The sequence below is a fragment of the Dreissena polymorpha genome, chromosome 6 (genome assembly GCF_020536995.1).
Source record: "Dreissena polymorpha isolate Duluth1 chromosome 6, UMN_Dpol_1.0, whole genome shotgun sequence".
Classification (NCBI taxonomy): Eukaryota; Metazoa; Mollusca; class Bivalvia; order Myida; family Dreissenidae; genus Dreissena; species Dreissena polymorpha.
The window spans coordinates 67,403,776-67,416,995 of record NC_068360.1 but is presented as its reverse complement, the minus strand read 5'-3'; the positions used below and the strand labels follow the sequence as shown (position 1 = coordinate 67,416,995).

Here is a 13,220-nt window from a genome sequence, read left to right as displayed (position 1 = left end):
TTCCAGACCTTAAAGCTGCCTTAAAATCTAACCGCGGTCACATCCTCCACCACATATGGTGCTTGTATTCAGTGGAATTGTTCGCTTTTTGATAAAAGCAACACACTTTGCTCATTGGTAGTTTAAAGTATTTAAGACAAAATAGTCTATGGACCCAATTCATATTTTTCAAAATGGCCGCCATTTTCAAAATGGACGCCAACCTATCAAAAAAGGAGAAAATATCGAGGTGCTGATTTTGTATTGCGATCTTTTACAAATCAAATGAAATATTGCAATACTTTATTACTAATTATGCTGATAATCAAAAATCTTTGCAAGAAACACATTTATTATAAGTATTTTGTTAATTTTGTACTTTTTGTAAGGTGAAAAGGTAATTTTTTTTGGGGGGGAATTATGCTTTTTTGGCAAATATTGATTTACTTTAATAATAAATAAATCCATAAAGCAGATTATCATGGTCCGAGAGCGCAGGTGTTTATTGCAAGTTTTGAGGCCAAGAATTTGTGTGTATATTTGACAAGAGAACTTTATTTCCTTCCAGAAAACCCATTTCTTAAAGCGGGTATATACGATTTTGTCAAATATTTATGAATTTATATAAACTGTGTAAAAAACTTATTATATATATATTTCAATATAAATTAAAATAAAAGTTAAGAAGAACATGTGTCGGAAAATGTGAAATAAGCCAGATATTTAATTCTGAAATTAAAAACTGCTGTACAGCCGAATTCGCCAGCATGTATACCATACATGTACGATGTGCATCTAAACTTACGAGGGGTGTTCCAGAAGTTAGTGGATTTTCGCTATAACTTTCATTTGGTAACATAAATGGACAAACAAATAGCATGTTAAGAATATTTCGTCCTTTCCAAATCTACTCTCCAAATATCATGGAAATACATAAAACAATAAATATACAGAGATTTAAACATGTGCACAAGGCGCTCACCGACGCACGTGTAACGTTTCTGTTCAACGTCAATGACGTTATGAAGTTAACAACTGTCAAATCTTTTCCACATAATCACCTCCAACGCGAATGCACTTTATGTGTCGGGAAATCCACTTGTCAAAAGTGTCTCTATACCAGTCAGCGTCAAAAGACGACACGATTCGCTTTGCTGCAACTGTAAGTTCCTGTTTACTTGCAAAGCGAATACCGCGCAACTGTGATTGAACTTCCGGGAAGACTCGGAGGTCCAGAGGGGCCAAATCCGGGCTGTAAGGAGGACTTAGGTGAAAGGAACAATATACGAAATCAAACACAAAACTGCAGATTTCTGGAATAATTTGATATAGTTAGATTAATAACACATGTGATCACGATAATAATAAAAACAGTTGTTATTATTATCGTGTTCACATGTGTTATAAATCTAACTATATCAAATTATTCCAGAAATCAGCAGTTTTGTGTTTGATTCCGTAAATTGTTCCTAAAATCTCACTAAAAGTCGTCATTAAAAAATGTTCATGTTTCAATTAAATCAGGAAACCCTTTTGTGTGTTTTTAATTCAATAGTTAAACTTCTATTTTGAAAATTATTTCATTTGAGTAAAAATTTGAGGAACTAAAACCTGAAAAATGGACTAAAACAGTTAAAATTTAGTGTTTTTTTAACCTACATAACAGTAACAAATAGTGGTTTTGACCTATAATAACACTGCAGTCATTTCATTGTTTGTTTAGAGTGATCTTATTTGCATTGTTTGTTTAGAGTGATCTTATATGCAATTGTATATATGCGAACAATATTTGATTTTTATAATGATCACATGTTTTATAAATCTAATTTAATCAAATTATTCAAGAAATCAGCAGTTTTGTGTGTGATTTTATTCATTTCAACCCAAAATCACTAGAAGATGTTGATAAAAAAGTCGTTGTTGGAATGAAACAAGGAGGCCATATGTGTGTTTTCAAAACACTGATTTGACAAAAATGTTGGATATTGTTAACTTTGTAAAAGATTTGGCAGAATTAAAAATTGAAAAATGGTCAAATTTGCAAAAATAAAATGCGAAATTTGGTGTTTTTTCCCTTAAAAAAAAATACATGGAATTTTTTTTGTTTTTCTGAATTATCAGAAAGGTTTCTGATACCTATTTAATACCCCAAAACTGAAACCCTGGGTAAATTCCCATGACTGCAAATGTCTATATATTTAACTATTCCAGAAATCAGAGGGAAAACTTTAGATTTTGAGTAATTTTACTCAAACAATCATTGATATGCACGGCTGTGACAAGTTAGAAATGGGTTTTCTGGAAGGATATAAAATTCTTTTTTCAAATATACACAAAAATGGCCTCAACACTTGCAATAAACACCTGCGCTCTCGGACCATGATAATCTGCTTTATGGATTTATTTATTATTAAAGTAAATGAATATTTGCCAAAAAAGCATAATTCCCCCCCCCCAAAAAAAAATGACCTTTTGACCTTACAAAAAGTACAAAATTAACAAAATACTTATAATAAATGTTTTTCTTGCAAAGATTTTTGATTATCAGCATAATTAGTAATAAATTATTGTAATATTTCATTTGATTTGTAAAAGATCGCAACAAAAAATCAGCACCTCGATATTTTCTCCTTTTTTTAATAGGTTGGCGGCCATTTTGAAAAATATGAATTGGGTCCATAGCCTATTTTGTCATAAATACTTTAAAATACCAATGATCAAAGTGTATTGCTTTTATCAAAAAATGAACAATTCCACTGAATACAAGCACCATATGTGGTGGAGGTTGTGACCGCGGTTAGATTTTAAGGCAGCTTTAAGGTCTGGAAGAGTGAACTCGTTGAATGCAGTTATTTCTTATTTTAGGACTGAAACAATATGTTGAGAATATTATACAAATGAAGATATATGTAAATACAAAAAAGGAAAACACTTGCTTATATAACATACGTTCGTTGAATATTGAAATTATAGATTGGAGTAGGAAAATCCTATTTTTGGTACTTTAGGGGGCCATTTTGGAAGCCATTTTGACTTATATGCAATATTTAATTCATTTTTTTTCATGTAAAAACATATTTTAATTAATTTATAACATAAAACAGCTAATTTCAATGCCAAAAACAGAATATTTTAATCAAATATGGCAGTAACATGTAATTTCCTAAATTTTGGCGGCCATCTTGGCGGCTATCTTGAAAATGGTGGCCATCTTGAAAATTGGAGATGGGTCCATAGCTAAAAATGAATAAAATACCTTAATCTTCAAATGTGCAAAGTTTGTTGCTTTTATCAAAAAGTGAACAATTCCACTGAATTCAAGCACCATATGATCCCGCTACTACAAAAGCATCAAACAATTCACAACATGACTTTGGACTGAAAGGATATTTTTTTAGATTATGTTACAAAATATTTAAAGCTTTTAAAGATTTACCAATTAAGAACTCATTATTTGTAGCAAAATTCCCAGTATATTTAAAAACACAGCCGAGATAATTCAATTGATCAACAATTTCTATTGGTTCGTTTTTATACGACTATCGCTCGTCCTCACGTAGTGCACCACGTTTTCTGAATACCATAATTTTAGTTTTTGAACTATTGACTTCTAAACTCCACTTATCGCAATAAATTGCTAAATTTTTTAAGTGTGCTTGTAATTCTTGGGACGTTTTGCCTAAAATCACCATATCATCTGCAAAAAGTAAAACCAGCAAAACAATATCATTCAACTCAATACCAGCATTTGCATTATTTTGTAAAAACATTTCTCAGTCATCTAAAAATAGAGACACAAGCAAAGGGGAGACAACCTCGCCTTGTCTTAAGCCGACAGAATATTCAAAGTATTCAGAAAGACTATTACAATGCTTAACACGTGATTTGACATGTGAATACATATTTTTAATAATAAGCAAAACTTTACCACGTATATCAGCATTGTATAATTTATACCAAAGTGCATTTCGATATATACTGTCAAAGCATTTTTTAAGATCAATAAATGTTACATATAGCCGTTTGTTGTTATTCAAATAATGTTGGACAACAGACAATAAGGAAAATATGGCATCCGTAGTGGACAAACCTTTACGAAAACCAAACTGTGCATCGGAAATGAGGTTATATTTTTCACAAAATGACGTAATTCTAACATTCAATATAGTTGTAAATAACTTTGAAAAACAACTTAATAAAGTGATACCTCTGTAATTTGCAACAGAACAACGATCGCCTTTTTTGAACAGTGGAATAATAATTCCATCCGCCCAACTTTCCGGAAAAACACCCGACACTAATATCGCATTAAATATTTTACAAATATATGGCGAGAGAATATCACTACATTCAATAAAATACTCATTTAGTAAACAGTCTATACCATATGCCTGATTTCGTTTTAATCTTTTGATTGCTTTCTTAACTTCATCAATCGATATAGGAAAATCTAATTCGTCATTATAATCGGCATCTGCATTAAAATCGTGATTCGTACAAAAAGTTTCTACAGTTTCGTTGGGCAACTGAAAAATATCTTGTTCTAAGTTTGAAAAGAATCTATAAAAATCGTCCAAACATATAGCGGCATCGACATGATCCTTTTTCTTTTTGGTAAAATATTTCCAAAAATCCCTAGGTTTCTCTTTTTTTAAATTTTCGATATCCTTTAATTTTTTTGACTCAAAATTTTTCTTTTTTTTGGCGATATTAATTTCTTATAACGACTTTTACAATCACAAAAATATTCTCGAGAAGCAGGCGTCATACGCTGATTGAAAATACGTAAAGATTCGTCATATTTAAGTCTGGCTTGTAAACAATCGCTATCGAACCATTCTGCATGCTTGGCAACTGACGACGGTGCAAAATAACTGTTGTTACGATTTGTAAAAGTGGTTCAGCAACGTCGTTCAAGAGACATGAAAACTGATTTACAACGTCATTTATACAAGTTGAGTCAACACTTGATGTTAAATTGTCTAATTGTTCAGTAATCGACAATAAGCCATTTTTAAAATCATCCTTTAAATCCGCATTCCATCTATATTTGGTTTCAACATATTCATGTTTTGACAATAGGTTATTATTACACTTGACAGCAAAATACAATGGTGCGTGATCGCTCCACTGGTTAAAATTTAATACCGCAAAATCAGTGATCAGAGTAAAGTGACATTCACGTGCTAGTACATAATCAATAGTGAAAGTACCGTTACGTGACGCAAATGTGAATGAACCTTTGTTACAATCATCAAATAACCTCCCATTAACAAATCGCATATCCAAAGATTTACATAGGTCAACCAGTTTGCAACCAAACGTATTACATGTTTTGTCCATTGAGGCCCTGCTAAGAAAATTATCAGGAATGTAATTTTCACAATCAAGAAAATCAACACATTGGTCAAACACTATAAAATCGTGTTTTTGGCCAAATCTGGCATTTAAATCACCTGTAATAAAAACCGGACCCTCAATATTATAATTGTTTATATTATTTTCTAAATTATCGAAAAAATCAACGTCAATAATGTTGTATGCTGGTGACCCCTCAGGCCAAATATAAACACCACACAAATAAATATTTTTTTTCTAAGTGAAAGAAATGTTTACAGAGTTTTAACCAGATAATGGAATCATATTCATGACTTAATATTTCTACACCAATTTTAATTCGTTCATGTATATATAAAGCTACACCACCGCTATTTCTTTTTGCATTTCTATGTTGGAACTTACGAAAATAATTGTAACTATCAAAGGAAGACAGATTGATGTTGGTGGTTTCTGAAGCACATGTTTCAAACAAGAAAATAATATCGTGGCTTGATATAAGTTCTGAAAAATCAGGATCGTCCATTTTCTGGCCGGTAAGCCCATTTACATTCCAGCTAAGGATCCGAACATCACCTCCCTGGAAGCCCTAGTCTCTTATTGGACGACCGTCGATGTATAGCGTGTCGTAGAATATCCAGGCTTTCTTCCCTTGCTCTTTAGCCGCTTTCATCTGGGGTACAAGCTTTCTCCTTTTGTCTGCTATCTCCTTAGGGTACTGTTCATTCACATAGAAACGAGTCCCCTTCAACGTTTTCGCCTGCTTACGTACGTACTCTCTGTCCTTAAACTCATGAAACTTCGCCACAATGCTTCCTTGGTTTCCATTCCGGCTGGTACCCATTCTGTGAACTCTTTCAAGCACTATTTGATTAACATAATCCTTCGCAATCTGCATCTTTTCAGCAAGAAAGGTTTTTAGTTTAGATTCTGTTTCGATGTTTGTTTATGTGGCTGATTCTTCAATATTTGCAAACACTAAATTACTTCTCATGGACTGTGATTGGAGATATACTACTTCGTACTTAAATGATTTCTTATCAGCTTCTAGGGAGGATACCTTGTCATACATTTTATCTTGTGAAAACTCAAAACTATCTACCATTTCCTCTACTGATTTTAGTCTTTCATCTGTTAAAGTACTGCGATCTTCAACAATAGTCCACAGCCTCTTAAGGTCCTTTTCAAATGTGTTTAATTTAGCTTTAAGTTCGTCTAGAGTCTCTAGTTTCTGATCTATTTTATCCAGCCTACCTTCGATCTTTTGCAGACACAACAACAAATCTCTGCTTGATGGATCCTTCGTGAAAGAGCGACTGCCAGATGATTGCCCCGAGCCCGAGCCTTTCTCCATCTCAGCAACCGAGTCAAGTCCAAAAACACAATCGTCCTCACTTAGATTTGGAAACAACACAGAGTTCACTTGACTCAACACATCGCTTACACACGAACCTCAGGCCGGGCCTCCATCAAACGCTGTCCGTTTTCGGCTTATCACTTCACTATCACTAAAACTATCGCTAACTCCTTTCTTTCTTTTATCTTTATATTTAGTTTTACCCATAACACTGTATCTTATCAGCTAATCTTATATACTCGTATGTACTCCGTAGTACGTATCACACACACGACACAAATATATTTTTTTAATTTCGAGAGCGTCAAAAAACACAACCTAACCCGCCATTGACCACGTGACCAATCAACAATTAACATGTGTCGTTTCATTCAGCGCACCTTTTAAACTTATGATAAAGTCTTATGTTTTTCACCAATTAACTTGTCAATATTTCTGAACAGCTATGATATTATCAATCCAATCATTTCGATCAATACATATTCCGAATTTCCAAAGTCAGATGCGTATAAGATCATGGTCTCGAAGTAGGTAATCTATTCAATCTATGTCTTAATCATCTTCGTACAGACGAATTCATTGTTATGCGATTATTAAAAAGAGCTCAACGGACGAGAGAGTGTGTTTTATGGATATGTGAGTGAATTAGTTCAGACACTTACTACGGTGCCGACTAATATTTACATCTTTTTTTTCAATATATCGGATAGCACAACTGTTCCGCAACAATTATTAAGTATGCATTGTTAAAGTTTAAGAAGGGTTATTATTGACCTAATTATATTTGTAATAATGTGTATGTACATAAAGCTTTACTTAGGTTACACGTTCAGAATTAATCACTATGCAATCTTACGTTAGCGCAACCTGGTTAATACAGAAGATTAACATTGCAGATGTTTACCAAAAGATAAGAAGATAAGAAATAAAAAAGGTATTAATGATTGTCACGAGGTATTTCCTCTTAGTACCATTGCACATCGTTATGGCAAGAAGCGGTATAAGGTGTACAGTAAAACCTCGCAGTCAGATAAATCACACATGTATACCCAGTTTACCATATTAATTGCTTTTGGGAAACCACTGATGACGTCGCGCTCAGTACTGGCGTAAAGTTACGTAACGTCAACAATGCGGAAAATGAATGCTGACGTTAAGTTGTTTTTTTAGCCGTTGACTCTTGATTCTTTTTGTTGTCATGTGGCAGGTATTCTTCCGAAATTTAAAGCTTACAAATAAAAAACACGCAGAAATGATATATCGTTTCGACGAGATAAATATTTTTTTGAAGATATGTTGCAGGACAACTCGATTTCTTATTAAATGAAACATCCTTTATATATTTACAATTACTGTTTAATTGACTATTTTATCTCAAGTTATCAAAGGAAATGTTTGTAACAACTTTGCGAGGCAAACACTATCTGGTGAAATCATATGAGCCGCGTTCTGAGAAAACTGGGCTTAATGCATGTGCGTTAAGTGTCGTCCAAGATTTGCCTGTGCAGTACGCACTGGCTTATAAGGGATGACACTTTCCGCTTTTTGGTACTTTTAGTTTCAAAGAAGTCCCTCATTACCGAAAATCAAGTTTAAGCGATAAATGTCGTCCCTGATTAGCCCGTGCGGACTGCAACGGTAACGGTGGTCTGGACACACTAAAATACATCAACTTATCCGTTTATTTCAGTCTCGTGCAAATTTACAACGTTAATATAACAATTTACACATAAAAGTATCATATAAAAGTGTTATGAAAAGAATGTCTGTTCTGTGAAGAACTACACGAGGCTACATACTGATACAGCATTTAGTTGCTTATAAACATCAACACAATTATAAGAAAGACATTCCCTTTTATTATTGTTTAATTTGAGTTACAATGCTATGACGTTAAATTTTATTTACACTTAAATGTATTATAAATATTGCTGGGCCAAGTGTGAGGTTGAGCGCTCTATAACCAGGTTTAAACCCCCAATGCTTTGCATTGACCGTTCCAAGGCGGTGACCCCAGCTGTATTCATATTTTGTGTTTATGTTGGTTTGTATTGTGCTGTATTGTGCTGTTTTGTACTGTTTGGGCAATCGGTCACTTGCCTTAAATAAAGGACCTACTAATTGTTTTTAATGAAAATTCAATACTGCTCCAGCAGCTGGAGTTTCACTTCTTTATATGACATAACATAATATAAATAATGCACCCAACTTAATAATACATGTACGTTAGACGGACCGACAAAGTTCTTGACAGTAACATAATTTTAAATTTCACATCTCACATACAAACACAAGAAAAAAGCAGATATATAACAACTCACCACGCATGTATAATAATAACTCCCGCAACAAAAAAAGTATGCATTGTAAATCGAAGGTGACAATGGTTGGGTTCAGATTAAATTGTTTATTAATTAACAATTTTAGTAGTTATAAGTGTAGTTAAATAGTATGGTATAAGCTTCCAGTGGCTTTGGATGCGATGACAAACAACTCGTAAATACTTATCATTAATGAATCAAATTTATGTTCTGTTCTGTCTTAAAATTATTGTAATCATCAAACATCTCAAATGTTCAAACTGTTCAGAATGTCTTGGTGGAGGGTCTCATCTACACTAATATTTCCGTTTTTGTCTTTCTCGTCCAAAATGAAACAAACCGCCACCGAATACACAAGGGCTTTTTTCCTCTTAACGATCTTAAAGGCGGACTCCGTCGATTTGTAGTAATACCCTCCTACAACACGTGCTCCTTTCGGGAAAGTATTACCCCAGTCATCTCTACCCTCTGCTCGCAATGTGTATGGAGTACGAGTTACCTTGTAAAACAATCCAGATTATATAAAATGATACATGCGTATTTATGCAGCACGTGTGAGCTTCAATAGTCATGGTTTATTACGCCTTTCAGACAAGTGATGATGCATTATCTTTTGTCATGTCCCTAATTTTTATCAGTTAATTGTTTTAACCAATTATAAAAAATGGCCTTATTTTATAATCAGTGTAGACTTTTTTCCGATCACCACGACGGCCACAGTGTCTCAGTCTGTTATGATGTCTGCGGTGTTTTCTATCTCATCCATTCCATCGTCTGCTAATTCTGTCGTGACCGCCGCTCCTTCAGGGACTCGAATGTCAAGGTCGCGAATACTGCCAGTCATGCAAATGTTTTGGCAAGGACTTTTTTCCTACGGTAAAATAGTCATTATAAAATATTATGCATGTAACATATACTCAGGATTCGTCGTCTGCGTCGCACTTGCCAACCAATCTGTCATCTACCTTAAGGTCAATCTATGGATATTTTCTTTATTAGTTATAATAAATTTCTTATCAGACTTACCAACTAAACAATTGTCGCAGGTGTAACATGACTGGTTCCTTACGGAAATCCTTCCGGGTTGAGTCGTAGTGAACTGGTGAACTTGTCTGTTGTTCTCAACAGCCCTGAATATGTAATTTTCTGATCGATCAATGTCGGGAATGTACTTGAAAATTCTTCTGGTATATATTCCGCTCTTCGGCGCATGCAAGTGTTCCTCTGCGTATGAGCAAACATCCTGAGCATTTTGAATGATGTTCTTCTTTAACACGGTAAGATCCAGCTGACGTTTCAATAAACCCCCGGCCGCGTCCTGCGGTCCCTTGGCATGACTGGTTTCAAAATAATTTTTCTGGAACACTTTGTATCCCAGCGCACCACAGACTAAGGTCGACCTCCCCATGCACGTCTTGCTCTTATATTGGACACTGCATACATCCGTAAATTCAATCATCTTATCTGTCTTATAGCCGATGCTATCGAGGTGAGATTTGATTTCCTCCTGAACTTTCGCAACAAAAAAGTGGTCGTGAGTACCGTCTGGGCTGATGCAGAACATGAGCTCCGACACGAGCTCATTTTCATTTACATGGTCATATTTAACCACCGCGTGTCGATATAGTACTGATACATGAATGCTTACTTCGGTTTTGCCAAAATATCCGGATTGCAGCTCATCCTTTTCAATACATCTGTAGTTCTCCGAAAAATCATGGATAACGAGGCATGTTTTCTCCGGTAGACATTGTTTTAAAGAATTCAGCTGATTGATTTGCCAGTTAGCACTGAACTGGAGTTGTGCAAATGAATCCAATTGAGACCGGAAGTACGTAAACATCTCTTTTGCTACGGTTTTCTTTTTTATGAGCATAAGTTTTCTTTTTGTGCGTCCTTTAACATCAATGTTGATATATTCATACCTTTCCCATGATATCTCTTTTTCCGGTTCTTGTATGTTCTCATCTTGCAGCATCCATACGCTATCTACTCCGCAGCTTTTACATTTTCGTTCGATACATTCTTTTTTAAAGTATTCAGAGTTTTCCTGCTTTTCGCACATAGTTGCCGCGACCAGATCACTAAATGTATCATACGTATGTTCTTGTGTGTTGTGCTGTTTCATATATTCTTTGCTTCGAATATTTAAGAGCCTGCATTCAACGTGTTTGCGGCAACAGCATATATTCCGGTCTTTTAATAAAAGACGCATGGGTTTAATAAAGAATGGTTTTAAACGTTCGAAGAATCTCTGGCTTATCTTTACGTCAGGGTAATTTGTTTTGAAATCTTTGTATACTTCCGACTGTTTTTTTTTCTAGAATATGAATCGGTGGAATAGATATGTCTTGTAGCCTATCCGTTTTCTCTTAATGTCAGCTTTGTTACCTGTTGGTCTAGAGCTTTGTGGTCCAGTCCACCATTTATATACATGTTCTTTTACTTCGTCGCTAAGTCGATCACTTCTCATCTTCTTGCATGTGTCTGTCAGACATGCTTTTTCAGATGTTATCAGAGTCGTTCTCTTTTTGTATCCAGCATTCAAACGCGAAATTCTTAAACCTAGTCTTGACGCGGTTTTACTCTTTGCTCTACTCCCCGTTAAATTTTCTCCACTGACAGAAGCCGTCAAAACGTGCATTCAAGCCAATGCATCTCCATTTCCTTTCTTTTATAATGTAGTGATCATATCTTTTACATTTGAAACAATCTTTTCATCAACAGCATTGATTGAGTATTTAGATGGCTTTACAATAGATTGTAATATTGATCTCAGTTTTTCCTGGTGTGCCGGGTATACATTCTTTAATTTTTCGCACAATGCGCAATTTTTCCATCTGATTTTTGAATTCATATGGCGTGTTATCTGTTTGCTTAAGTTCATTTTCGGAGGATTGTTTTTCTCTGTATTTTGATACGTACTGTCTGTTCTTTTCTTTCTTGGCGCTTTTCTTTTGTCTATGTTTTTGCACACGCAAAACATTCAATGATGGCTTCAAACTGACTGACCGAGCTCTTGTTGCAGGAATAGGGGTGCCTAATCTGTTTTCCCGTTTTGACGAGTTTATTTTGTCCCTATTGTTTCGGTAATGTTTCAATTTTCTTTCTCTTTCTTTTTCTCTTTTTCTTTTTTTTATAGTACTCGGCTTTTTCTGCGTTTGATTTAAAGTGCATCTTCAACATACAAAATGCATGCATATAATAATATTTTTAGGAATCGACCGCTATGGTTCATTTGTATAAAGTTTGCCTCGGGTACGGTTAACGTGGGTTCAATACCCGACAGAGTCGCGCAATTCATTTCAAAATTTATAGTACACTAATGGCTCGGGAGATAACGGGGAGGTTAAGGCTATTTAAATGTTAGTATTTAAAAATATTGCTCAGTAACTCCATATATTAAACTACAAAAAAAATAAAATATAGTAAAGTGTTCAAACAATTTTACATATCTATGTGTGTATAATGCAAGTCGCAAATTAAGCATTTAACTTTGTCATCTTTTATCGAAAAGATGTTACTTTTACCTATTAAATGATACACCCATACTTTTATTTCAGTTTTTAGTGTAGTTTTACATCTTATAAACAAAATTTCTTTATTCTTACGCGTTGACTTTAAAGGGCGTTGTATTGCAAAAAAAAACACGCAATTCATGTTTAACGTCAGGATTTCAAACGTCAAAAATGCAAGATTTACGCGTGGCTAGACAATTTCGGCGGTCAACTATAAACAAATTCTAAATTAATTACCTTATACATCAGGATATTTCCATTGAAAAACGACATTTTCACCACTGCTTATTAATTTTGAAACATTCAATCCTTTCAAATGGATATATATGCTTGAATTTTGTACCTGGATTTTTTTTTTTATTTTTGAACGCCCATTACATGACGACTAGACATTTTAAAAGAAATAATAACATAATTTACGTATGTTCAATTTACAAAGGGACCATATCATCGGATTCAGCTGTTCAGGGACTTTTAAAACCTATGCAATATGATTAATCAACAAAAAACTTATCCGCTTGAACATACTTCTAATATGTCAATAAAGTATAAAACAAAAAATCTTATCTTTTTTTTCTTATTTGAAACATGCGCCTTCCACAACAAATTCTTTATGCGTTACCGTTGTTTTTCATATCACGCTAGAGGGAAATGACGTAACGTCAGTAACGTCTATTTTCCCGGGTAAAAACGGTATGTAGACGGACG

At 34.3% G+C, this 13,220-nt stretch overlaps 1 pseudogene; it reads right to left on the bottom strand.

The window, feature by feature from the left end:
• Positions 1-9,241: 9,241 nt before the first annotated feature.
• On the bottom strand, positions 9,242-11,638 carry LOC127835774 (uncharacterized; annotated as a pseudogene).
• Positions 11,639-13,220: the final 1,582 nt, after the last annotated feature.